Raw genomic sequence first — 27,794 nt, 5'->3', positions numbered from 1 at the left:
TTGAGTTGATGATCCACCTCGCCCTCACCATGCTGCCCGCAGAATCACAGATGCCAGTCTTTAATCGATCTGATTCACTGTATGTGACATGAAGAAACAGCTGAACACAGTAGATAAGACAAAGGCAATGGGCCGTGACACCATTCCTGCAATAGGACTGAAGACTTGTGCTGCACAACAAGCCGTGTGCCTGGGGAAGCTGTTTCATTCAATCTCCAACTCTGACATCTCCCTGGCAATGTGGAAATTTACTCAGCTATGTCCAATCCCATAACAAGGGAATAACAACAGTTATTCTACGCCTGAGTCCCATCGCGATAATCACATTGGTGGGAGTTCTTTTTGACAGAGCTGTCAAGCAGCACAGAAATAACCAGCCCAGTGTGGTTTCAGATAGGTCCCCATTGGAGATGGTGATGTTATGGAAAATTCACTGGATTACTTATCCAGATCAGGCTAATGCTCTGACAGCAATTGGACGTTATAATTAATAAAATATCGAGATGCTAATCCTCGAGTCATTAACAGTGACCTTGAATCCAATGTCGATTGTAAACACCAATTTCTTTCCTCAATGTACTTTCAGGAAGTGAATCTCTCGTGCTTTCCTGGTCTGGCCTAAACGTGACTCCAGACATACAGACATGTGAAAAACCCTTCAATGGTCTCGGAAACGGCCAACCAAACACTCTATTGTATCAAACTGTTCTGGGGCAATTAAAGGATAAAACTGGACAGATCACCCGGCACCACTCTCAGTATTGGAACGGAAAATACTACCGTATTGACCCTGCAGAGATCTCCTTCCTAACATCTGAGAGCAGGTGGCAGCATTTACAGAGCTTTCCCACAGACTGCACAGAAACATCGGAAAATGACTAGGTCATTCAACACACTGAGCATCCTCCATTCTAGTTCATGGTGAAAATCTCCTCAATTCAGTTTGCCCGACACAGTGTTCATATCCTTTAGTATGATTAAACATCAGAACATACAAAGTAGGAACTACTGTATTCGCTTTGGTCCATCAGTTTAGATCCTCCATTCAATATACAGACAGTTATCCAGTCAAGGTGTGTTTATTTAGTGCAATTTCGCTGTAACACAATTAGTGAATTGTGCTCCTTTCTTTATAAAGCGAGCTCCCGTTCACTGTTATGTGAGTCCGTCTCTGGCACCAGAAGAACAGCAAATCCCATCCTCAGGATCCCTCTGTCTGCCAAATGCACCCTCAGTGTACTTAGCTAAAGCAGGAATGTAATCTGCTCTGCAAGCTTTGAAACTGAGCCTGAATGTGGGATTTGTAGTCTACATTTAGAAGGAAATTAATTTCAAACAGTAGGGGAATATCTTGGAGAAAACTGGAATTCCGCATTGGCATCACGTGGTCAGTCAGCTCGCGCGCTTTCTGGTGAAGATCTTGGTGAAAGGTACAGTGCTGTAGTCATTGAATGTAGTGTTAAAGTGTGACATTTACTGTTCTAACTCATTACAATATACGGTTCAAAGATTTATGTAGCCCATGGTATTGTTTGCAGGCACAGGGAGAACGTGCAAACTCCACACAAATAGTGACCCGACTCTGAAATTGAACCCAGATCTCTGGTGCTGGGAGGCAGCAGTGCTAACCACTGAGCTACCCACTGTGGGCAGCGCAACTTCCTGCACAATTCAACATTCGAAATGTGGCAAAACAGTAGGGAGATTCCATAAGTCCCCAAACTTGTCATTGAGCAACAGGAGGAGGACATTGAGATCTTGAGCGGCTTGGTCAGGAACAAGTGCAGGACATGCAAGCCATCGAAACTAGAGTGGAGGAACATCAGGAGGACATTCTTCCCATCGTGTGTGTAAAGCAGGAACAGAATGAGTCCAATCAGTCACCTATGCCTCTTACACAGCAATTGGAGCCGATCGTTTACAGCTTCGTGCCTATTTCACAGGTATTGAAACGGACTGTCGAGGTTATGGAAAGGGAAGAACTTCGAATAACCAACTTCACCCGGGAATGAAAAGTTATGAGCAAACGATTGGGACTGAAGACAAATTGTTCAAATCTATTATTAAGGAATTAACATCAGGAGATTTTGAATGTCAAACTACATTCCATCAAAGTCAACATGATTGTATTAATGATAAATCATGTTTGAATGATTTTCCTAAATTTATTAAGAAAAAGTTGGACAAAAACGTTGAATAACAGGGATCTGAAAGATGTATTATATCTGGATTTCAAGAAGGCATGCTTGACAAATGATTAATATGCAATAAAAGAGCACACGGGGTTAGGACAATTTATTTGCTTGGAGAGAAAATTGGCTAACCAATAAAAACCATGGTATGGAGGTGCTAGCTTTGGACTGGGTTGAGTAAGGTCAATAATCGCATGGCACCAGGTTATAGTTTGACGCGTTTATTTGAAAACACAAGTTTTCATTGTACCGCTCCTTTGTTAGGTGTTAGAGAGAAAAGACCTTAGGCACAAAATTTATAAGGAAAAGATGAAGGGATTGCACAATACATGCACATGAAATGAACATACCAAAGATGGCAGCTAAATCTTTAATCGGTTAGAATGGGGATGGAGGTTTTCATTGATGAATATGCAAATCCAAGAGTTCCTTTCAAGTTCTGCCTGGAGATACCTCCAGGAATTATCAATGTAAAGGAGGTGACCCCTCCAGTCAGACAACTGGCATTTAGGCATTTGGTCTTGTTTGGAGTCTGTATGCGTCTTAACCTGGAATCAGTTTGGCTTTATTTCCAAAGTAGGAGTTCATAAAATATCGCATTGACTGACTGGCTACGAATGGCATATTTTTTTGTGAGAAATATTATGCATCTGGAAATATAAACTGGCAAATGAAACTTACAGATTAGACGTGTGTGTGTATCTGTGTGTTTGCACTCACATGTGTGTGTGCGTTTGAAAACAAGGTGGAGTGCCTGTGGGAGGGAGAGAGAGAGAATGTGTTTGTGAGAAAGTGAGGGGGAGTATGTGTGTCTTTGTGAGGGAGAGAGAGGGTGTGTGCGTGTGAGAGAGGGGAGTGTGTGTGTGTGTGTGTGCATGTGAGAGATGGGGGCGTGTTTGGTTGTGGGGAGGAGAGGATGAATTTGCATGGATGTATTTAAAGGGGACAGGGAAAGGATGTGTGTCTCCTCGTTAAAACACAGGAAGATTTGGCAGATCCCTTCCCCCCCCCACACACTCTGTGGTTTCAGAGCTTCCCCTCTCTGCCCCATTTGCTCTTCATTCTGCAGACCCAGATGTTGTAACAACAGTCACCATGACTCATCCAGAGTTGGGTCACCAAATCCTCAGGTCTCCCTGAATATCTGAGGCAGCTCACAGCACAACCTCCAGCAAACCATCCCCATCACCTACACTAACCTTTCTTTAACAGGAGTCAGTCAGAAGCACCTCATCTCCAAGTTAGAGTCGTGTTCCTTGACAATAATACTCTCGGGGTTTCCTCATGTTATGGACGGCACAATCATCTGAGAGGGACAAACACAGGCCTTCAGTGGTCAGGCACTGACCAAGTTTCAAAGACGTGTCTCAAAGCTGCTGGGACCCCCTTTCCAACTTGGAGCAACAGCCCGCCACATACCATTGCATTGTTTCTGCGCTTCATAATGCCAGCACTCAATACCCTCGGGATCCAAAAAACAACACCAGGGAAAGGTACAGAAAAAAAACAAACAATTAATTAACTGATAACATGTGGAGAAAATATGGATAAGGAGACAGGGGAGTGGGAGTAACTGGAGAAGTGAGGCAATGGTGAGTCCAATCACAAGAATGAGAGCATTATTTATAATTATTGCCAGAACAGTTGAAATGGTTAGTTACATCATATTGTGATTCTGCCTCATAGAACCATCCCAGACACCATAAAGTGGGACAAGGTACCAGCCAGAATGGAGAGCCATCCAGACCATGCTCGTGGACTAATCTATAAACTGGACTACCTGTCCAGCATGGGCACCATTGCAAAACATTGCCTGTATATTGCTACTAAACTTGCACTACAGAAATGTCTTGCACGGGAAGAATTGTAACCCATGCAGTGAGTGACAGAAAATAGGATCCCACAAATGTATGGCTCTGTGTCTCCACTGCCGAAATTGTGTGTGTGTGTGTGTGTGTGTGTGTGTTTTGATGGCAGTAGATATGTAATTTATTATTTGAGAGAGAATAGACACAGAGGATATCAGCTTAAATGTGAACAACTGACAGGGCTTTGTGTAATTAAAAGAGGGAGACTGAGGACCGTGTCATAGTCAGAGGTGACGATGTGCTTGTGAATATTAAAGTAAAGGCATTGCCAGAGCCAACAACAATATAAAGCAATCCGTACAGGAATGATGGGATTTTGGTCTGCCTTTAGATACAAGCCGTGGAATCATTCGCTTTATTAAGACTGTGTTCATAGCTGAAGGTTCAAACAGCAGATGGGATGAACCAGTGAAGTATAATCTGCAGTTGTCAATAGTTAAAATAAGAAATGACCAGGGTATGGTGTCAGCAATCAGCTTGTGGCCAAAGGGATCACCGTAGTTGTGACTCGTCTGTTTCAGCCTCAGTTATTGGCCAGGGATGAGATGGAGTCAGAGGAAAGAAATGGAGTTTGCATCCAGAACAGAAGACAGTGACCTCCAAGCTTTCAATATTTAAATAGCAAGTGCAGTGATGCAATGAATCCTGGTTCATGCCTGAAAGTGAGTAGGTCAACCAACAAGGCCCAGTGCCAGACCTACAGAAGGAGAGAAAGAATGAATAAGTTCACTGTTGTTTGTTGTGGTTTGGAGCGTGAATACTTACAGAGTACAGTAAATGAAAAGAACAGCAATACTGTCACACATGGTTAATGCAAATAATATATTGACAGTGATACTTACCAGGGACACCAACAATAGCCAGGATAGGAAAATAAAAATATTGAATAATGTAAAGTGCATATCTGTTCTGCGATGGTAACGCGGATAATAAGTAGAAAGAATCCCAACATAATAGGATAATCTCCTGTCCGTTGTCGGAACATTCCAGTCTATTGTATTCAGATTCTGATGCACTGTTAGAACTGTCCAGCATAACGTTCGCAGATTCTGATCCACTGTTGGGAACTTTCCAGTCTAACATTCCCAGTTTCTGATCTTTCCCTCTCTCTGGACCAGCCGATACCTGTTAGTGCTATCAGTGATGCTCCCGCCCATACATATTGATGGGAGCCATTTTGTCATTAAAAGATGGAAACCCTCCACTGGCATAATTAGAATCCACGGAGACTGACATTAGTCACATTCACCAAATAAACAGGTTCAGTTGACCAGTTCCTTACATCATTTTACATAACAAAATGGAAGGGCACATTTACTCGGTTTGGATGGAATGGATAAGGGTTGCTGAGGGATAGACCATAAATTTTTCAATCTTTTAAATCTGATTTCGCTGTATGTGGGTGTATTGTCGGAACAATGAACTGTTGTGTATGTTTCACCCTGTTCATAAAAGGAGACAGGAATAAAATAACAGACGACCTGCATAAAATATATGGTGGAGAATTTTCTCGATACCTTTGTGTAATGCTGCTCCAATTAGAACTTCCCTGTTATTAAGTCCTTTCTTAACCTTGTGACATCATTCAGAGCATTGAAACTGCTACTCAGGAACAGGGAGAAACAGGAGGTAGTCACTCAACTGCTCTAGACTGGGACACAGGGACAGGAGACAGTGTTCCAACTGTTGAAGACGGAGACAAAGGGACAGGAGATAGTCACTCAACTGCTCTAGACTGGGACACAGGGACAGGAGGCAGTCACTCAGCCATTCGAGACTGGGATACAGAGAAATCTGGAGGCTTGTGAGGAACCAGATTTCTGTTCCCAAGGAACTGGGGGATTTGACACACTACCCTCCAGTCTGGGATACTAGGAAAAAAAAGGGAAATTGGCTTGTTACTAACAGAAATATCTGAATAAGTTGCATGAGCTAGCCGTTCAATCCTGCTCCAACATTCTTCAAAAACATGGCTGATCTGATTTTCATTCCTTCTTTCCATTTTACAGAGATTACCCTCTCCGCAGCCTTTCCTCTATTTGTTGGTCATGTTTCAGATCTAGATGCTGTAACTACAGTCACCATGTTTCATCCAGAGTTGGGTCACCAAGGCCTCTGGTCTTCCTGAATTTCCACAGTAGCTTAAAGCGCAACATCCAGGAAACCATCCCCAGCATTTCCACGAACGTACAAAAACTAGAGTCAAGTTAAATGTTAGTCAAGTGCAAATGAGAAGCCTGGTCTGAATCACTAACAGTTGTGGGGATTCCTCATGTTACTGACCACCTGAGCAGCAGAGAGTGATTAACACAGACATTCAATTGATAGGCACAGAGCAAGTTATAAACATATGCTTCAAAACTGCTAAAACCGTACCCTCCAACATGGAGCACTGGGCAGGACACTGGGACACACACAGAAACAACACATGCAAACAGACCCACACGTATACACAGACACATTAGCATCGTGTGGATATAACTAGATAAGTTATGCTTGAAGCTGGGATCAAGGCTTGTTGTGAGAAGGCAGGAGAATTGGCTTGAAAAGCATGTCCGCCATGGTCAATAGCTCAGTAGACTGAATAGGCCAAATGGCCTTTTTTCTGCTCTAATTATTTACAGTAACGGCACATGCATTTGTCTATGCTTGTACGTATACTTGTATGTGCATGTGTCTGTGTGTGTCCGTGTTTTTGTGTCTGTGTTGTTGTGTGTTTGAGTGTGCCTGAGTGTACATGTCTGTGTGTGTGTTTGAGTGCGTCTGAGTGTGCTTGTCTGTGTATGCATCTGTGTGTGTGTCTGTGTGTTTGTGCTCCTCAGTAATTTTAGAAATGGGAATATCAATGTACATTTTTGTAATTTATATTCTATTTGACATTCACCGTTCCATCATAGTTTGAGGAACCTTATTTTCGTCATGAATTTGTTATTTTAACAAATGAACGAAATCAACCTGACCTCTTCTGAGGATGACCCTGACCCAATGTGAGACCAATAACATTGGCCATATCATCAACCTGGTTACACCGATAATTTGCTGTGACCAATGGGGGAGTAACAGTAGAAAAGAAAGCAGTTACCTAACAACCCAAGGAACTCAGTTACCCAACAACCAGTAAGCCTGACATCAGTGGTGGGTGAATTGTTGGAGGGGATTCTGAGGGATAGCCAATTGCATGCATTGACAAAGGCAAGGATTGATTGGGGACAGTCACCATGGCTTTTTGCATGAGAAATCGTGTCGCACTAATTTGACTGAGTTTGTTAAAGAGGTGACAAAGCAGATTGATGAAGGCAGTATTGTAGATGTTTTCCATACAGACTAGAACAAGTTGATAGACAATGTTCTGCATATTCGGCAAGTCAGAAAGGATAGGACACATGGGAACCATTGCACCGACGCCAAGTGAATACAAATTAGATTGAAGGGAGGAGACAGAGGTTGGTAGAGGATTGAATTTCAGACTGGAGGCCTATTTTAAGGTACGAGGGGAAATATTTTAGAGAGAAATTAGACGCAATGTTTTCATGCAGGGGGAGGTGTCCATGTGGAATTAATTGCCAGAGGAAGTGGTGGAGTCTGGCATCTTGCTGGGTATCTGAATAAGGAGGTTTAGAGGAATATGAGTTAAATGATCTTAAATCAGATTCGATCATAATGGGATGTCTGGTCAGCACTTACACATTTGCATGCTATATGACTCGATAAGAGGGATGAGCAGAAATTCTAAACAGGCAATTCTCTTCCCCACAAGTTTGTGATGTCTCTTTGTTTATATTTATTCAACGCTGAGTTAGTTAAATATTGGACAGAGAAGTGATTCTTGGATAACGGCACATAGACAGGAAAGTGAAGCTGAGACCACAACCTGATCAGCCACAATCTTAGTCCCTGGTAGAGAAGGCTCAAAGTGCCTAATGACCCACTCCTGCTCCTCAGTCCTATGTTTCTGTGTTCCATTCAGCCCATCAAGCCTGCAAGACCGGAGCAATTAGAGGCTAGCTACCCCTTTCACAGAAATAGAGGAGACCATTCAGCCCCTCAAAACTGTCAAACCCTGTTTGGGATTGTTTAGAAAGTGTAATTGGAAAACCCCTGCTGTGGTATGAAAGAGGCTCCTCATCACTCATAACCGAGGTTCCCCTTTCTGCAATTTGAGCTTCGTTTGTTGGTCAAGTTGTAGACCCAGTTTCACTGTGAGTACAGCCGCCATTCCTCACCCAGAGATGGTCCAGACAATCTGGCAATATTCAATAACAGACCTTCCAGGAAATGAACAGCCTCTACTTTCCAATAATAGAATGCGAGAAGGCCACAAAAAGGGATATGTCATTCATCCACACGCCACGACACCACCAACCCCCACCACCATTCCCCCACCCCTCCCCGCAAGCATGTCTTCACCCACAATAAGGTCTAATATCCTCTTTCATGTCTAATTCTTCATAGCCCTCAACTCTGGTCAAATAGCACTCCTTGCCCCCACACTGTGACCTATTGATATGAGCAAAAGACATGAACACAAGGGCTCAGGGAAGAGTGACCGGCCCTGACATCAAGGCAGCATTTAACTAAGGATGGTCTCAAGAAGCCAGAGCAGGATTGTGCTTAATAGGAATGAGTTGTAAACTTCCCTGGTTAGAGTGATTTAAAGCATAGAGCACAATGATTGTGGTTTGAGGACAAATGTCCACGCAGTCCTGAACATGTCTGCAAACGATCCTCAAGGTAGCTTCCTCAGCACAAACATCTTCAGCTGCTTCATAAATATCTTGACCCCATCATAAGATTAGAAGTGGTGGTGTTCACTGACGATCACACAATATTCAGGAAAAATGTCCCCCTTCATCGCCTGAAATAGTCTCTGTCCATGTGCAACAAGACCAGGACAACAGTAAGGCTTGTGCTGTTGGAAGTATCGGTAACATTCATGTAACAGTGCAGCTGGACAGTGCACAATTCCACAGTTAAAAGGAGGAGATTATTCAGCGCCTCACACTGGCTTCACAGGAATATAAGGAAGTCATTCAGCTTAATTAAATTATTAGAGAAGTGTAGAGATAGCCCATTTTGTGCCTCCAACCAATTACACGGAAAGAGAAGGAGTCACGTGTTATGGACGACAGCAGAGCTCCTCAAGAATATTTGAAGGCATTGGCCTAGCCTCTATTAATAATTAAGTGTTCTGATGCAGTAATATCGCAAAAAATATGTACTTGGCAAAAAGGAAAGATCAGACACAGATTCTCAGATGCAGTTCTACAATCGAGGAGGGAAAACAAATCAAGTGAAAATTTAGAGAGTTGCAGCCAGGAGACTTCCACTGAAGCTTCCAACTCTGTGGTGACCCCAATAGCTTCTGATGTTACTGATAAACCAGAACACTTCCTGTAATATGGCTTCCAGAACTGCACACAATATTCTATTCATAGCCTAACCAATGACATGTTTAACTCAAATTATGTCGCCTCGATGAATGAACACTATGCCTACAGTCCCGTGTGATTTCTTAACTGGTTATTATACTGTCCAGTCACATTCACGGATATGTGAAGAAACACCCTCTGACCTCCCTAGTGCTCAGCTATTCATTGAATTCTCCCCTGTCTGGTTGCTTCTTACAAAGTGCATCACCTCGTATTTATGAGGGTTCCATTCCATCTGCCATTGATCTGACCATCTGACTATTCCACCTGTATATTCCTGTAACATAAGGCCTTCCTCCTCACTGCCAACCACCTGGCCAATCTTTGTGTCAACAAAAAATTACTTATTACTGTCAGCCCCAACCCCCGACCACCCCCTCCACATTCACACTTACATAATTTATGTATACCACAAATAATTAGATACACTGCACTGCTCGCTGTGGTACACCACCAGATACCGGTCTATTTCTACCTTATTTCCAGTAACTTGGGACCACATAGCTGTTCTCCAGTCCTCTAGCGCCTCCCTTGTGTGGTCAGTTTCGACTTAAACATTTAGGTCAGGACATTTCCTCTCTTGTCTCCAACAGCATCCTGCGATAAACACATTTGGACTTTACATCATCCAAAATCATCAATCCCAACTTGCATTTTATATCAAACTGTTCGAGAGCTTCCCAGTCCATCTTCTTGAATTCTGTACCTGCATCTTCCTTCTCCCAAATCAAACAGGTGTGAAGTTCTCGTGTTACAGTCTATCAATGTTCTCCAGTTTCATATAATGATAACCCCCTTGGTTTCGAAATAGGTCCTAATTTTTCCCTGGTTATTCTGTTCTGCTTGATGTTTTTGCAGAACATCTTGGGTTCCCCCTAACTTTGCCTGCTGCACTTGTTCATTCCCCTGTATGAGTCAGTCTGCGGTGGGTGAATTTTCTAAGTTTTCCTGAGATCACCTCTCATTCTTTGAAACAGTATAGAACACAGGTACAATCTCATCCACACTGCATGCAGTCTGTGCAGAACGCCTTTACATCGATATTCCAATTTCCGCTAACTGAAGGCAAACTTCACTTTTACCTTTCCATTTCCAAAAGTCACCCCGAACCACGTTAGTTCAATTTTATTTACTATTCACTTTCTGAGCTCTTGAACATCCACTTGAATATCTATCTTTCTAAAATCCAGTAGTTCTCCACTGTCTGCTCCTACAAAAAACATCTTCAAACCATTTCAAAAAGCTCTGCACCTGAAGCCAGATAAAGTGAATCATTCACCCTCTCTTTCTTCCCTTTTGTGATAAAATTGGTTGTTTTTGATTCTCAGTATTGCTCTCTGCCATATTATGTGAGTAAGGAAAGTGACTAAGGGAAAAGGACCACGAGAATCACAACCAGCAGGACACAGCAGCAATGGATACATCCGCGGCTGTGACGTCAGCCTCTGCAAACGCTCCAGGAGACTTATCTGTGGAGTAGAGCCTGGTCTTGGAGTTCAGAGCCTGCGAGAGAAGATTGATTCAGCGATGAAGGAGACCTAAACCAGGCTGGAAACTGCAGAAGCAGGACCAGGAGACGAAGAGTCTCGGGCCGTGCAGTGTTGAGATGGAACAGCGGACCACGGGCTTCAGAAACCATGGCAAAATCCTCGGCGGGTCGGGTCCATGCCCTGGAGTGGTAGGTTACGGCCTTAATAGAATAGGTCGACGTCTTCGAAAATCGGGACGGTCAGAAGAACATCAGCCTGGTCGGGCTGCAGGAAAGAGAAGAAGAAGGCTAGCTCGTCAGCTTCTTGGAGCAATGGCTCATACAATATCTGAAGCTGGAAGTAAGGGCAGACTGGGTGCGCGTCGAGTGGGCCGAGCGGGTCGCAGTGTTCAAGCCTGGATCAGACCAGCGCCCCCACCCGGTACAAGTGCAATTCCAGCACATAGAGAGAAAAAAAAGTGCTGTCAGCTTCTCGAGCTCTGGGGAAAGATCCATAGGCTCTGATATACAAAGGATCACGAATTATGTTTTTCGAAGACCTTTCTACGGCTGTGGTCCGCAAGAAGCAGGCCTTTGATAAGGTAAAATGGAGGCTGAGTGATGTGAATAATTTGTTAGGATATTCGGCAATCTTATCTTTCAGCCATGGGGAGGGTCTGTGTTTAATTTTGACTCACCGGTAAACGCAAAGGACTTCCTGTACACCTTAAAATAGACTGGCTGGTTCAAATAATATGGACAATTCGGTTCTCTTTGATTTCTCTGGGGTTTGCCTGGTTTACCTCGTTTTTTTTAGTATGTGGATGTCCCATTTTTTCCCTTTTCTCTCTTCTCCTTTCTTCCTCCATTCCCATTATCCTTTGTTTTTCTATCATTTGCTTTTCGCTTCTCTCACTTAACTCAGAATGGGAAAGGGAGTTTGGGAATGGTGGGGTCGGTTACATTTTGTTTTACCAGGACTGCCTCAGGTCAAAGTATGGATGGGACGGATTGAATTCCCACTTTGAATTTTCTTGTTGTAAGATGCGTGCAACTTTTTAAAACTTTGTTTTGCCTGGGTTTGGGGAGCAGCTTCAGCTAGGATGAGCCATGGGGGATTGGTGGGTAATATGAACACCCACTGCAGGAAGGGGGAAAGTCTCCACTTATTTGTGTTATATGTTGGTTTATTGTAGAAATAGTTGTTAGAAGTTTTGATTTGGATGTTATTGTAGTAATATTTTCAAGTTTGTATGAACTGTTTACTGCTTTCACTTGGCGCGCTATAAATGGGGTTCTTCTCCCAGTGGGTCATGGGCTGCTTCAGATGACTATGGCTAACCGCTCGTTTAAATGGTGCACCTGGAACGTTAAGGAGAGTCACTCACCGATTAAAAGAAAAACATACTTTCAAGCCTCAGAAAGGAAGGTGTTGGTGGAGCCTTGCTACAAGAAACACATCTAACTGAAAAGGAGCACTTAAAGTTACAGCAGGGAAGGTTTGGCTTGGTGTTTATTTCATCCTTTAATTCAAAAAGTAGAGGAGTAGCTTCATTCAGTCATACAAACCTTCTGCTTCAGTTGTTTGACCAAATTAAGGACGATCGTGAGTGGTTTCTGATCCTTAAAACTTTAATACATGGAGAAGAATATGGAACATTGTATAATATTGCCCCCCTCAAATTTCTAATGGTTGTGCCCTCCAGGTTGATGATCCTTGGGGAACATCGTACCATTAAAGGGGAGACTTTAACCGACTTATGGATCCCAAAGTGGCGAGGATGTCAAGGGTTCTCACGGGTATTTCCCAGCCATCAAGGCAGCTGGTGGACCTGAACACAGAGCTGCGTTGGTGAACGTTTGAGATGTCTTCACCCTGAAGGTCGGGTTTTCACCTTTTTTCTAACCCACGTAAGTGCTATACCAGGATTCACATATTTTTTGCGCCATTGGCCTTTAAAAATTCGATGCTGTTTTGCAAAATTCTGATCATGCAGCAGTGTACGTGGATGTTCAGGCTGATGGAGATGGGACAGGCTCACAGCACTGGCGCATGGATCCTTGCCTCCTGAAAGATAGCAAATTCATTGAGCACTTTTTGCGGGAATTTAAGTTTATATTAGGACGTTAACTTGGGTACGGCCAGTAATCTGTCAGTGTTCTGGAATACTGCCAAGGCCTATGCAAGGGATTTGATTATTTCTTGTTCGGTGACTCGGATGCGGCAGAAGGGAAAGCAGTCGCGTATGCTTAAGTCTTAGCTCAAGGCAGCTGAGACAGCATAATTTGACAGACTTTCTGTAACTAAGTTGCAGGAGATTACAGCCCTCCGGGTTGCTCAGAAAAAATGTGCTCACCCAGAAAGCAAAGAGGGAGATTTCCTTTGCGAAACAGCGGTTATTCGAGTCTGGTGCTAAACCGAGAAGGCGCACTTGGCCCGAAAGAAGAGTGCCCAAATCTACTGCATCCATTAGAGAGGGTGCTGGTACTATCACCTGCGATCCGAAAAGGTTTAATGCAGCATTCAGCAAGTTCTACTCTGGATTGCTCCAGTCAGAGGATTGTGCAGACAGATTGGTGAAGACAGAGTCCTTTTTAAGACCCTGGACCTCCCAAGTGTAACTTCAGAGAAGGAGTCTCTTTTGAATGCCCCTCTGACAATCCAACAGCATGCGGTAAGGCAGCTCCAGAGTGGAAAATCGACCAGCACAGATGGCTTGCGGAGTGAGATTTATAAGGGGTTCATAGAATGATGGCAGGGCCAATGTTGGATATATTCAATTATTTTTGTAGACAGGACTACAAGAAGTTTGCTTTATATAATTGACAGAAGGCTGGTGTGATAAAAATACCTAAATAGAGGAAACCTCCTTGTGACCATCTGAAAGGGAATCGGATTGCACCCCCCCCATGATCAGGTACTCGAATAACACCCCAACAGGCATGGCCTGCGATTTCATAAAATTGATGTTATACCCAGAGAACTCAGAGAGAAGCAAATATTTCTCTTATTCTCAAGAGAGGGAAAGCACGAGAGGATTGCCTATTCGTATAGACCTATACTGTTATTAAAAATGTGAACTTCGAAATTTTGTCGAAAGTTCTAGCGTTGAGGCTAGAGAAGATATTTTCCTTCATTGTGAAAGAGGACCAGACAGGTTTTATTAGGAGTCGCATGTCCCCGATTAATATTCAGAGAGTGCTAAATATGGTTCCGGTGTGGCAACAAGCTCGATTCCAAGCTTGGTAGTCTCGCTGGATGCAGAGAAAGCATTTGATTGGGGGTAGTGGCCATATGTCTTTTATGTCTTGGAACTGTTTGGCCTTGGAGGTGTCTTTGCCTGGTGGATAGCAGAATTATATAGTGACGCTAAAGCAGCAGCAGTTCTCCCTAATGGTGTTAGGTATAATGGTATAATTTTAGCATCGGCAGAGGCAGCCGTTATTCTTTGCATTGGTGATTGAGCCGCTGGCAGAGGCCACCCAGAGGGGTCCCAATATAACTGAATGGGTTGTAGGGTCAGGAAGGCATAACAGATCCTTTACACAGACGACATTCTTCTCTCTCTAACTAACCCGATGATATCTTTGCCCCGTTTAATAGAAGTGATTGATTTCTTTGGATCTTTCTCGGGGTATAACATCAATTATATGAAATCGGAGGCCATGCCTGTTGGGGTGTTATTCGAGTACCTGATCGTGGGGGTGCAATCCGATTCCCTTTCCGATGGTCACAAGGAGGTTTCCTCTATTTAGGTGTTTTTATCACACCAGCCTTCTGTCAATTATATAAAGCAAACTTCGTGCAGGTGCTCGAGAAGATAAGACAGGACCTTCGGCTCTGGGAAGATATTCCAATATCCTGGTTGGGTAGAATAGTTAAAATGAATGTACTTCCTCGTTTCTTCTATCCCATGCGAATGGTCCTTTTGATGCTCTCCAGGTCGGTTCTATGGAGGCTTTAAAGTTGGTTAAGCTTGTTTACCTTGCACCACAGGTGGCCACTTATGAAGCTCACCAAATTGCAGCTTCTGCAGGATATGAAGGGTGTGAATTTTCTGGACTTTAACAAATGCAAACTAAGTTCCCTGCAATCGGATGTGGCTGATTGAGCTTGAAGCATCGCAAGCAAAATGCCCCCTCATTAGTCTGCTGTTCATGGACAAGATGAGGACTGTTATGGACCATCGCAGAAATCCAATTGCCCTTAACATAGTTAAAGCCTGTGAAATGATGCGACAAATTGAGGGCAATTTACAGAAATAAACTTCCCCTTTTACTCCCATTGTAGGATTAGTAGGATCCCAGCTAGGGCTGATGGATTATGGCTTTCGGCTTTGGGAGACCAGAGGAGATTCCTGTTTGGGAGAATTATTTGACGTAGTGGTCAGGATGGCTTTCAAGTAGCTGAGACAGAAATATGAGTTATTTTGGAGGGGCCTGTTTCATTACTTTCAGATAAAGAATTTTATACAGGAAAAAAGACTACATTAATGGTTAATCCCCATAGGTCGGAAATTGAGAGAAGAGTGCTCTGGTCCACAGGTGCTCTCTCGGTCAGCACCCTCTATCATTTATTATGAGACAGTATCTCAAAGGATATAGAGCGGCTCTATGGAATCTGGGCCCAGGAAGTGTGGGTGGAGATCTCACCAGAGGAGTGGGAAGATGTTTGGGAGACCGTAAGCAAGATTTCAATTTGCAATAGGACGTAGGCTATGCAGTTTAAGGTACTCCGCAGGGTTTAATTGACACCAGAGCAGCTTGTCAAATTTAAGACAGGTGTTTCAAAAATGTGCCCAAATGTACAATACACGTTAGTGCTCTTACTTATTACCTGTGATCATGCCACAAGTTTCGTAGGTATTGGTGCACTATAGCAAGAGTTTGGAAGGGGTTTGGGAACCGAGGTCAAGGCAACTCTGGTGCCCCTCCTCTTGGGTTCGCTGAACCTTCCCTCTTTGGAATTGCATTGGAAGAAATGGTTTCGTATTCTTTCATTTTGTGCGAGGAAGAACATTCTGATGAACTGGGTTCCAGGAAATCTCCCAGGATTCTGATCATAGTGTTATGGAGCCCATGTCCTGGACTTCCTTACGAGTATGGGCACCAGAAAAAGGAACATTGTTATAGGATATGGCGGCCCTATTTCAACCATATAGACATGGTTTTATTGGCTATATTGGTCAGTGCATTTGTGTAAAAGTGAGGGCTGTGTCTGGGGGCCCAGGGGCCTCTGAGAGGAATAATTCTGAACAAATACGGGTATGGCAACTCATGCTACCAGTGATTGGGAGCTTTGGCAAGATTATGCTGGGTGTTGTAACTTCATGTAATTTAATTTAATTTGCCTTGGTTCAACTCGGTTTAATCTATGTTTTGTTTTGTTTTTGTTTTGACATCAGCCCATTGATTTTGTGCACAGGGAAGAGAATGAGTCCTTTCAGCCACTCATGCCTCTTACACAGCAACCAGAGTAGGTCATGTCACACCATGTGACAATTATACAGGATTGGAGGGAACGAAGCGAACATAGAGAGGTGAGAATGCAAGCTTATCACCTTCACGATGATATATAAAGTAATGAGAAAACTGCTGGAATGTAACAAAATTGTTAAAATCGATTATTCAGGAATAAATGAAAGGCCATTTGCAGAGTCAAGACACAATCAATCAGAATCAACATAATTTTACAAATGATGAATCGTATTTTCATTACTTATTTGAGTTTTTAAGAATGTGACAAGCAAGCTGCGTACTGGGGATCCTGAGAGATGTAAAATCAGGACTTGCAGAACACATTGAATAAGGTGTGCACGAATGGTTAATCTGCAGAATAAGATCGCATATGGTTAGAAGTAATTTATTCGCTTGGATATAGGATTGTGAAGCAAAGAATTGCAGTGAGATGGAATAACTGGTTCATTTTCTGTTTCCAAAAAATACCATAGGGCTCAGTCCCCAGACCCCAACTAATAGCAATCAATACTATCACTTATTTGAGGGGATGGACATACTATAATCAGTTTTTCAGAATACAGTGACTCAAGTGAGAAAGTATAATGAATGGTTACGGATAGGTTGGGCCATTATTTGTCAGACGAAATGAAACGAGGAAAAGTATATGGCCGTTTTGGTCGGTGTATCAGAAGAGCTACTTACTATTCAAACAGAGGGAAACTACGAAGTGTTAAGGTACAGAGGGATCTGGTATCCTCATCCATATCGCAAAAGATACATATGCAGGTATAGCAGAGAAAGGCAACTGCAAATTTGGCATTTATTTCTGAAAGAATAGATTATAAAGCGAGGGACCTGTTGCTGCAATAATGCCAAGCATTTGTGAGATCGCAATTGAGTACTGTTTACAGTTTTGGTATCCTGATTGCAGGAAGGATGTAATTACCATGGAGGCAGATCAGAAGAGGTTTACTAGACTGATTCCAGAGAAAAGGAGTTTGTCCTCTGAAGAGAGATTGAACGTTCAGGTCTATACTCTCTGGAGTTTAGAAAAATGGGAGGAGATGTCACTGAGGTCTGGACAATGCCAAAGGTGATTGATAATGTCGATATGCATTGGGTATTTCCTCATGTGGGGAAATCTAAACAAGAGATCATAGTTTTAGGATAAGAGGAGTGGAATTAAAACAGTGATGAGAGAACTTCTCTCAGATGATTGTAAATCTGTGTAATTCAATCTTCCAGAGTGCAGTGGATGCTGGGATATTGAGTAACTGAAGGGATATGGAGAGTGGGCCGGAAAGTGGGACTGAGACCGAGATGACATCAACCGTGATTGTATTCAATGGTGGAGCAGGCTGACATCAGCCGTAATTGTATTCAATGGTGGAGCAGACTGGAGGGGCTTATATTGCTGACTGATGTTCCTCGTCCTTATTAAGCCCTTCGAATGGGGGAACACAGGACTGGGGAAGGGCTGGTTATTAAACAGAAAGCAGGCACTCCGGATAATTCAGTTATAATAATTTTTAAAGAATGTAACCAGTAGGGTCACACAGTGACCAGTGCAGGGTCTTCAACTATTTACCATCTATATCAATGATCTAGAGAAGTGGAACAAATGTACTGTAAATAAGTTTGCCAATGGAAATAATATAAGCAGGAAATTAAATTATCAATGGAAGTTATAGAGTTTGTAAATGGTTAATCAATGGATAAAAATTTGGCAGGTGGGATTTAACGTCATATATAACCTGTCATTTTCTTCCAGGAAGAACGGCAGGCAGTATGTTACTGAAATACAGAGGGATTACAGGACTTGGTGACACCGTGTGTACTGGAGGGTTCACTCTGAGCCAGTGAGACATGGCAAGTGTTGCTCCATCACCCTGCTCGCCTGCTGCCTGATGTTCCCAGCAGGCCTATTGCTCTCATCCACCAAATATATCCTCTGTCACTGAATGATGACACTGAGGTTGAGATCGGAGGGATGATGAAGCCGTCACCCACTCCTGCCTGGAAAGTTCAGGAAAAAAGAAGCTGAACAAAACTGTGACCGTAAAAGACACTGATAGCACCGCCCTCCTCCTGGTGTGAAGCTGCAGGTCGTGTTGAAGGAGGTGACATGGCTCTGTGACCAACTGCTTGTTCAATCAGTGTCCCCTCAAACTCTACTCCTGGGTTAAGTGGAGCTTGGGAAGCTGTTCCTGGAAAACCCGAGGTGGATCCAGCAGATCCCTTTCTCCAGACACACGCATTGAGTGGTTTCAGAGCTTCCCCTCTCTGCAGCCTCTGCTCCATTTGTTGTTCATGTTACAGACGCAGATGCTGTTAGTTTCGTCCCCATGGTCCATTCAGAGTTGGGTCACCAAATGCACAGGTCTCCCTGAATGTCTGAGGCAGCTCATAGCACAGCCTCCCGAAAACCATTCCCTGCTCTTCCACTCACTTTCCAATAACCGGAGTCGGTCAGAAGCCCCTCAGTTACAAGTTTGATGCCTGGTGCTTCACAATAATACGAGAGGGGCTTCCTCATGTAACTGACCGCATGATCAGCCAAGAAGGGCAAACACAGATGTTCAGTGAACAGGCACACGACAAGGTTCAAAGACGTGTCGCAAAGCTGCTGGGACCCCCTGTCCACCATGGAGCACCACATGGGACACACCAGGAAGTGAACAGCCAGAGACACACAATTTCATTGTTTCTGAGCTTCACAGTGCCAGCTCTTGATACATTAAGGATCCAAATGGGACCCACAACCGTGATGTAAAGAAAAGCATGGGCCGTGCACTTTGCACATTGTTTCTGAAATTCATAATTACGTCCCGGGGGATTCAGGGATATGTGCACCAACGGCCAGGTTAAGGGACAGAAGGACGGATATTCGTGTTATATTTGGATGATTACTTGATCAACAAGTTGAATAAATATGGTTCTTCTCAGACAAATGGGATTAGCTGGAGGAGTCAGACACTGGCGGGTCCAATGACAAGAATAAAATCATAAAATACATATGCTGACAGATCAGCTCAAATGATCGGCTTTGCCAGATACCAAATCGACCTCACAGAGTCAGACATCATAATCCAGATTAGATATCTATTCAACGTGAAGCACTGTGCAGACCAGGCTAGTGTACCGCTCAATACAACCAAGCAATCTGTACAGACTGTCCAGACCACATCAGCCCCCGGGGAGTTGTGCAGTGAATAACTCTGGAAACCTGGAGCAGTTACCCTTCCAGCATGTAGAGCTGTGTCCATCATCCCTGTGCATCGCTCAGTAATACTGAGTTTGATCACTGTCCATGTCGGGAAAATTGCAGTCCATGCTGGAAGTGACAGGATGTGCAACTCCCATCCATTTACAGCTCCATATCTTCATTGTGCCAGGAACTTTAGAGCATCTAGTCAAGAGGAACGATGAAGCTTGCTTAAGGTTGAGGAGGCAAGGGTTAGACAGGGTTAGAAGGTTGCAATGTAACCAGGAAGGAACTGAAGAATGAAATCAGGAGAGATAAAAATGGGCATGAAAATGCCTTGGCGAGTAGGATTGAGATAAAACCTAAGACATTCTACACTTATGTGAGGAACAAGAGGATGACCAGAGTGTGTGTAGGGCTGATCAGGGATAGTGGAGGGAACTTGCGCCAGGAATCGGAGGAGATAGTGGAGGTTCTTAATGAATGTTTTGCTTCAGTTTTCATTAACGAAAGGGGCATTGCCGTTTCTGGGGACAGCATGAAACAGGCGGATATGCTCGAACAGGAGGATGTGCTGAAAGGTTTGTGAAACACACGGATAGATAGATTTCCTTGGCCAAACAGGATATGCCCTGGGATACTATAGGAAGCGAGAGAAGCATTTTGCGATGTTCTTTGCGTCTTTACAGTCCACTGGAGTCTTGCCAGATGACAGGAGGCTGGCAAAAGTTATTCCCTGGTTCAAGGAAGGGAATAGGCATAATCTTGGGAATAAGAGGCCAATCAGTCTTACGCCAGTCACGGGAAAATTATTGGAGAGGATTTGAGAGGCAGAATTTATGAATGCTTGGAAAATTATAAATGATTAGAGACAGTCAGCATGGCTTTGTGAGGAGCAGGTCATGCCTCATAGATCTTATTGAATTCCTTAAGGATGTGACAAAACACGTTGATGAATTAGAGCAGTGGATGTGGTATATATGGATTTTAACAAGGCGTTTGACAAAGTAACCCACGGTAGGCTCATTCGCAAAGTAAGGAGGCATGGCTTACAAGGAGATCTGGCTGTCTGGATGCAGAATTGTCTGGCCCACAGAAGACAGAAGGTGCTGGTAGATAGAGCAGATGCAGCCAGGAGATTGGTGACCAGCTTGGTGATCTGTTCTGGGACCTCTGCTCTTTGTGATTTTTTAAAATAAGAGTTGGATGACGAAGATGGATTCATAGGTTTGCTGATGGCACGAACTTTGGTGGAGTTGGTGGTTAGTATGGAGGGCACTTGTAGGTTGCAACAGACATTGACAGAACTGAGTTGATGAGTGACAGATCGAGATAAAACTGGAACAGCGGGATCTTGGGGTCCATATCTATGGATGCTCAAAGTTGCCATCTAGTTGTTGCTTTTGTGTAGAAGACGTATGATGTGTAGGCTTTCACAGCCGGGGAGATCAGTTTCAGAGCTGTGAGGTTATACTGCAGCTCTATAATCCCACTGTTTAACTCACTGTGATAAAGTTGAATGCTGTTCTGCATTGAGAGCTTGCAAGTACTTGTCATATCACTAGCTAATATTTTCAGCGTGTACTGGACAATTTAAACTAGAACATAGAACATAGAAAAATACAGCGCAGGAACAGGCCCTTTGGCCCTCGATTTTGCACTGATCCATGCCCACCTAACCTATACTAGCCCACTATCCTCCATATGCCTATCCAATGCCTGTTTAAATGCCCATAAAGAGGGAGAGTCCACCACTGCTAGTGGCAGGGTATTTCAGGAACTCACGTCTCGCTGAGTAAAGAATCTACCCCTAACATCTGTCCTACACCTACCACCCCTTAATATAAAGCTATGCCCCGTCGTAATAGCTGACTCCATACGTGGAAAAAGGTTCTCATGGTCAACCCTATCTAAACCCCTAATCATCTGAAACATTTGGCTGTGAAACAGATATGAGGTTAAAAATAATGACTGCAGATGCTGGAAAGTAAATAATGGATTAGTGGTGCTGGAAGAGCACAGCAGTTCAGGCAGCATCCAACGAGCAGCGAAATCGACGTTTCGGGCAAAAGCCCTTCATCAGGAAACAGATATGTTGAGCTTTGGTTGCTCTTTTGACAACTGTTCGAATTTAAACAATCAAGTTGAAATTCTGACCCACTATACTAAACCCAATCAATTTTAAATTTATTGTTTTGCCAGCATCAAACCAATGAGATGAGCTGATAGTGAGGGAATAAAGAGGCACGCATTTTGAAAGTTAGACAGAGAGTAAACTATCATTGTGCGAGTCTGCCATGAACAACATTCTCTGTGCAAGATACCTTTTTTTCACGAAAGACCCTTGCATTAAAAGACAGAACATGACCCAGGGAGATATTTAGTGGAAAGAAGGAGGGCATTGGAGACAACAACCACTGTCTGGTTTATGTAATTTTCATACAGTTTTTCTTTATTTGAAAGAGTATATTGTCAAAGGTGGAGGAAGATAACAAACAGTTCAGAGAAAGGGAAGATTAGAGTTGGGAAAACTGTTGTTGTCAATGTTAACTTTTAGAATTAAGGAATACATTGATATTATTTTCTATTAAGTAGTGGAATTTGCGAGCTCTCTACACTCGACTTTAACAGATTCTGAGCGAGGTGAGCTTTTCTCAGTGTTTAGTTTAATTAGCAGAAGGGTTCATCGCCGTGTCATAACACCACACTTGTAATACCGTGTTCTAGTCACCTCATTAAGGGAATGAGGTGGAAGCTATAGACATGGCGCAGAGAATTACCTATGGAACAGCAGAAAGATTGACACAAGCCACCTCAAAGTGAGTGAAATATTGAGAAAGTCACCACGTGAAAAATAAACACTGGCAGATTCCAATGTGCATAAGGCAGTGGGTGGAGTGCGTCTGCATTGATGACTGGGTATCTGTGTTTATGTGTGTGTGTGTGTGTGTGTGTGTGTGTGTGCATCTGTTATCGGTATTTGTTTTTGTGTGCCTGTATTAGTATATGTGCTATCAGTCTCCGTGTGTGGCTATGCATCTATATTTATATCTCTGTGTCTCTGCATATCTGATTTTGTCTCTGTGTGTATCTGTGTATCTGCATTTATCGCTGTGTTTATCTGCATGTCTGTATTTCTCTCTGTGCGTATCTGCGTGCCTGTATTTACGTCTGTGTGCATCTGCATGTCTGTATTCGTCACTGTGTGTATCTGACTGTCTGGATTTACCTCTGTGTGTATCTGCGTGTCTACATTCATCTCTGTGTATATCTGTGTGTCTCTATTCGTCTCTGTGTGTATCTGCGTATCTCTGTATGTATCAGCGCGTCTGTTTTTGTCTCTGTGTGTGTCAGTTTAAATCTGTGTTCAACTCGGTGTGTATAAGTGTATCTGTATTCGTCTCTGTTGGTATCTGCGTGACTTTATTCGTCTCTATATGTGTCTATATTTGTCGTTCTGTGTATCTGCGTGTCTATATTTGTCTTTCTGTGTATCTGTGTCTGTATTCGTCTCTGTGTGCATCTGCATGTCTGCATTCATCTCTGAATATGCGTGTCTGTATTCATCTCTATGTGTAAGGGCGTTCCTGTATTCATCTGTGTGTATCATTAAATTCGTCTCTGTGTGTAGCTGCGAGTCTGTATGAGTATCTGCGCATCTGTGTTTGTCTCTGTGTGTATCTATGTGTCTGTTTTCATCTCTGTGTGTATCCGTGTGTCTGTATTTGTCTCTGTGGGCATCTGTGTGACTATTCGTCTCTGTGAGTATCGGCGTGTCTCTGTGTGTATCTGCGTATTTGTGTTTGTCTCTGTGTGTAGCTGCGTGTCTGTATTAATCTTGCGTGTATCTGTGTGTCTCTATCCGTCTCTCTGTGTATCTGCGTGTCTCTGTGTCTGTGCGTGTCTGCATCCGTCTCTGTGTGCATCTGCGTGTCTGCATTCATGTATGTATCTGCGTGTGTGTATTCGTCTTTATCTCTTTCTGCATGCCTGTATTCATATCTGTATCTTCATGTGTGTTCGTCTCTATGTCTATCTGCATGCCTGTATTCATGTGTGAGTGTCTGTGTGTTTGTATTCATCGCTGTGTATCTGCGCGCCTGTGTTTGTCTCTGTGTTTATCTGTGTGTCTGTGTTCATCTCTGTGTGCATCCTTGTGTCTGTATTCATTCTTGTGGGCATCTGTGCGAGTCTATTCGTCTTTGTGTGTATCTGCGTGTCCGTATTTGTCTCTGTGTGTATCTGCGTGCCTGTATTCATCCCTGTATCTGCGTGCCTGTATTCATCTCTGTTGTGTATCTGCATGTCTGTATTTGTCTCTGTGTGTATCTGTGTGCCTGTATTTGTTTCTGTGTGTCCCTGCACGTCTGTGTTTGTCTCTGTGTGCGCCTGTGCATCTGTATTCATCTTTGTGTGCCTGTATTTGTCTCTTTGTGTATTTGTGTGTCTGTTTTCATCTCTGTATTTTGTCTGCATGACTATATTCGTCTCTCTGTGTATCTGTGTGTCCTTGTGCACAGCGGATCTGTCAGCCTCTCTGGTGTTTAAAGTGATGCAATGTCCCCCTCTGCTGGCCTTCACACTCCTCTGAGTTGACAGCGCCACAGGGTGACAACCATCAGGGGATTCAGTCTGGGAGGGAGGGGGAGGGAGGCAGCTCAGAGCGCCATCCAAACTGATAGAACCATCTGCACACGCACACACACCCACAGTTTGGTATATGGAGGATTGTAATTGTACTGAGGACCCTTCGAGTGGAGAATGTTCATGTGAACTAATGCCGATGCTCGCTCTGCAATGTGGAAGTGATTTGTCTTTGAAGATTATTCATGACCCAGAGTGCCCAAATGAAAAAGTATTTCCACCGCAAATGGCTTCCAAGCAAGGTTGACGGAACCAGTTGTAAGTTGATGCAATGAATATATTGCACCTTCATTATCCTGAAATGATTTATGATGCACTCCTACAAATGATAAATGAGAAAAGATTGAAATGTTCTGAGATTGACACAGTGTTGGTGGTAATATCTCAGTAACGATATCGCTAGGTATCAGATGAAACTGTTCTGTACTTCCAATGACGTTATTAGAAAAACCAAACAGCGATGCAATGTGAGAGATTGACAGTATTTGATGTCCTCTGAAAGAAACAAAAAAACTGACACTAGTGCAAAGGCATGGGGAGGCGAACAGAGGGTGGCATTGTATAACTATAAACTAAACAGGGACAGACTTAGGGCTGTGGAGGGTGGTGAGGAGTTGATCGCAATTTAAATGGATTTATCCCAAAAAACAGCAAGACCTCGTCTCACAGAGATACACACAAACATACACAGACACTTTAAACACACAACACATATACATAAAGATATGGACACACAAACAAACACATGCACACTCCTGCACATAGTTTCTTTAAGATAGAGATGAATAAACTTCTCATTAATTCGGGAACTAATGATCATTTGGCGAAGGCAGGAGAATGTCGGTGAGAAACAGTTCAGCTGTGATCAAATGGCACAGCAGATCCAATCGGCTAAGTGGCCTGATTCTGCTCCATGTTCCCATTTTCAGGAGAGTTTCGCTATCAAAGGTTGAATTTGAATGCAGATTACACGTAGGATTCTTGGCAGTGTAGAGGACCAAAGGGATCTTGGGGTCCACGTCCGTAGATCCCTCAAAGTTGCCAAAGCCCTCAAGGTGATAGGGCTGTTTAGAATGTGTATGATGTGTTGGTTTTCATAAACTGGGGGATTGAGTTTCGAGCTGCGAGGTTTTGCTGCAGCTCCATAAAGGCCTGGTTAGACCACAATTGGAATATTGTGTTGAGTTCTGTTCGCCCCATTAAAGGAAGGATGTGGAAGCTTTAGAGAGGGTGCAGACGGGAGTTAGCAGAATATTGCCTGTTCAGTAGGGCATGTCTTATGAAGAAGGTTTGAGGGAGCTTTAGCTTTTCTCATTAGAGCAAAGAAGGATGAACGGTGAATTGATAGAGGTGTGCAAGATGATGAGTGGCACAGATAGGATGGATAACTAGAGTCTTTTTCATAGGGTGGAAATGGCTAACACGAGGGAAACATAATTTTAATGTGATTGGAGGAAGGTTTTGGGGAGATGTCAGAGGCAGGTTATTTACACAGGTAGTGAGAGGTGAGTGGAATGCACTGCCAGCAGTGGTAGTAGAATCAGCTACATTAGGGATATTCAAGTAACTCTTGGATAGGCACAAAGATGACAATAGGATGAAGGCTCTGAAGTTTAGTTTAATCTTAGAGTAGGATAAAAGGTCAGCACACCATTGAGGGCTGAAGGGCTCTTACTGTGCTGTACTGATCAATGTTCGCTGTTCTAATTTCTTGAACTCTTGCGAAAATATTATACCTGGAATTCCTTTAACATCAGTGGAGGTTAATCTGGTCAGTGTTTGATTGTCGAAGGTTAATGAAAATTTGGGGAGGTTTCAGGGGCTGAATGGTCTATATCTGTTCCTAACTGTTGTGTCCTTGGTTTGAGAGGAAACCATTTTGAGAATAAGGGCATTCCTATTTCAGACTGGGAAAGGGATGTTCCTTTCTCTTTAGGATTGTGTGTTCTGTGGTCTTCTCATTCCCAAGGAGCAGTGAAGACTGGGTTACGGAAAACACTCAAGGCAGAGTTATATAGATCTTTAATGAACAAGAGAATCAATGTTTATTATGAACAGATAGGAAAGGGATGTTTAGTTATAATCACATCAACAATGAACATTCTGAATTGTGCAGCAGACTCGAGGGGCTGAATGGCCACTTGCTGATCTTGCTTCATGTGTTGTTCACTCACTGAACCCCGCGATGCTGTTACTGAAGGTGAGGAAGATCGCATTCATCCATTCAGGATCGATTCAATGAGACATGAGGAGACCTTTCTGCTCCTCTAATGATTTACACAGGATTAGGATGAAGTTTTTCAGCCATTTCAGTACATTACGCAGCACAACAGGAGTTCACACCTACTTTCTAGGTTGGTACACAAAAACAGGGGAGCCCTGGGTAACTATCAGAAAATAGATAGTCGGGAGAAATGTTTATTTTCGGGTTGGAAATCTTTAACTTGGTGAAGTGCCTCAGAGATTAGTGCAACATCAAAAGCTATGTAGAATCTGTCAATGATTTGCGTGTGGGAACTGATTGGATGGAACTCAATTGGCTCAACCACTAAGATAATCATTCGATAAGATGTCAAGTGGAGGTAGAGAGTCTGTAGTGTGATACAGACAGGGAAGGTTAGTGTGCAAACCTTCAGCAGAAACAGGATAACATGGGCTACCGACGTTTGTGCTGTGGCAGAAGGGGAAAACAACAGTAAACTAATTAAAAGAAGAGAGAGCACAAAACTCAGTTGTACAAAGGCATTTGTTCACCCTGGTATATACATCACACGGGGTTATTATGCATATGCAGCAAGTAATTAGGAAGGTCGATTGAACACTTCAGGATTGAGAACCAGAGGCGTTCATAAGATATTGAGTAGAGTGTATCTGATGCATAGCCTATGGACATTTTCTCTGGTATGGGAGTCTAGAACTGAGGATTCAAATTTAAGAAAACAACATGTCTATGTTATATACTCTTTCCATAGTATAAGAAAACAAGTACTATGAAGACATGATTTTATTGGACAAAAATATGAGGACACATACGAATGTATCTTCATTAAAACTCCTACATGGAGCAGAGAACAGGGTCGAAGTCATACAGTTCTGAGAATGTTCAAGGAGGCCTCACGTGGTCCAGTTTCATGGTCAGATAACATTAACGTATATTTCTATTGAGATATGGAGAAAAGGCAACATGCTGGAGAAGCCACTGCTTATTGCTCCCTCTCTTTCCTTGTTCCTTCTCCCAGCAATGTATGAGAGGTGAAAACCGTTCAGTCATCTTTATCATTCATGTCGGATTACTGTTGAGGAATCATTGGCATCTCCCTACTGCCTAAAATCAAAGGTAATTTAGCAAATCCGACTGTTCCAGGAATAAATCCTGCTTGTGTGAGCAGAACAACTTCAGAGTCAGAATAACATTTAATTACTTTACTTTTGTCTTGAGTTTAACTATTGCGTGGACAAAGCTCTTTCAAGCTGATACTTTGCAAAGGTTTATTTTCCTGCTTGTCTTTAGGCATGAGTATGCATGTG

Source organism: Chiloscyllium punctatum, chromosome 31 (assembly GCF_047496795.1).
Source record: "Chiloscyllium punctatum isolate Juve2018m chromosome 31, sChiPun1.3, whole genome shotgun sequence".
Taxonomy (NCBI): domain Eukaryota; kingdom Metazoa; phylum Chordata; class Chondrichthyes; order Orectolobiformes; family Hemiscylliidae; genus Chiloscyllium; species Chiloscyllium punctatum.
This window is presented reverse-complemented; position numbering follows the sequence as displayed.